This window comes from Corvus brachyrhynchos, unplaced genomic scaffold, assembly GCF_000691975.1.
Source record: "Corvus brachyrhynchos isolate BGI_N302 unplaced genomic scaffold, ASM69197v1 scaffold525, whole genome shotgun sequence".
Classification (NCBI taxonomy): domain Eukaryota; kingdom Metazoa; phylum Chordata; class Aves; order Passeriformes; family Corvidae; genus Corvus; species Corvus brachyrhynchos.
In genome coordinates this window covers 433,360-434,329 of record NW_008238341.1, presented here as the reverse complement: position 1 = coordinate 434,329, position 970 = coordinate 433,360, and positions in this window count along the sequence as shown.

The following is a 970-nucleotide window of genomic DNA, read 5'->3' as shown; positions in this document are numbered from 1 at the left end:
AGAGGTCCGTAGGTAGCATCAGTGAGCAGAGCTGTGCCCAGAGCTCTCAGCCAAGCCCAGGCACCTGGCCAGGGGTGGAGCATGGATGGCACAGGCTCTGGGCAGTGAGGGTGGGTCACCTGGAGGTGTCATAGTGAGGAGGAGGTGGTGACATGGGGAGCAGTGCCTGGTGGGCTTAGCCCCATGGCCTGTTGTCCCGTGCCGCAGCCAAGGGGAGCATGTGCTCAGGCTCCTGGCAGAGAGAGCTGGCAGCAGGCTTGGCAGCATCCTGGCAGCTAGATGGTGGCACTGAACAGGGATGAGCCGTGGCTCACTGCCATGGGAAGCAGCAGAGACCTGATCGGAGTGTGGGGGCTCTCCAAAGCCATCGGCAGTGCTGCTGACACCTGCGCCTGTCCCACCCTGTGGCACCCGTGGGGTTTTGGCTGGTCTTGGCCACGTCAAGAGTGAGATAAGGGGACCTTGTGCCTGGGAGTGTGGTGGTGTGAGGGGGGCAGTGTCCTGGGGCAGTTGGTGCTCAGGGTTGGGGGCAGCAGAGCTGCCCAGCACCTCACTGATGGCATCGTGGGTGGGGGGCTGCCCACCAGCTCTGCGCCAGGAGGGACCTTGCCCATTTCCAGAGCAGGGCCAGGTGTCCCCGCCATGGCCTTGCTGATCCCTCTGCTTCTCAGCCAGTGTGAGAGCACTCAGGGGTCTGCTGCTGGGGGTCAGTGTGGGGGCTGTGTGGGCTCTGCACCCCACGGTGATGTGTCAGGACCGTGCTTCCATCCTGCAGGTACGACGCAGGGAAAGATGGCTTCATTGACCTGATGGAGCTGAAGCTGATGATGGAGAAGCTGGGGGCTCCACAGACACACCTGGGACTGAAGAACATGATTAAGGAGGTGGATGAAGACCTGGACAGCAAGCTCAGCTTTCGAGAGGTGAGGGGTAAGGGGCTAGGAGGCTCCACACTGGCAGGGAGATGTCC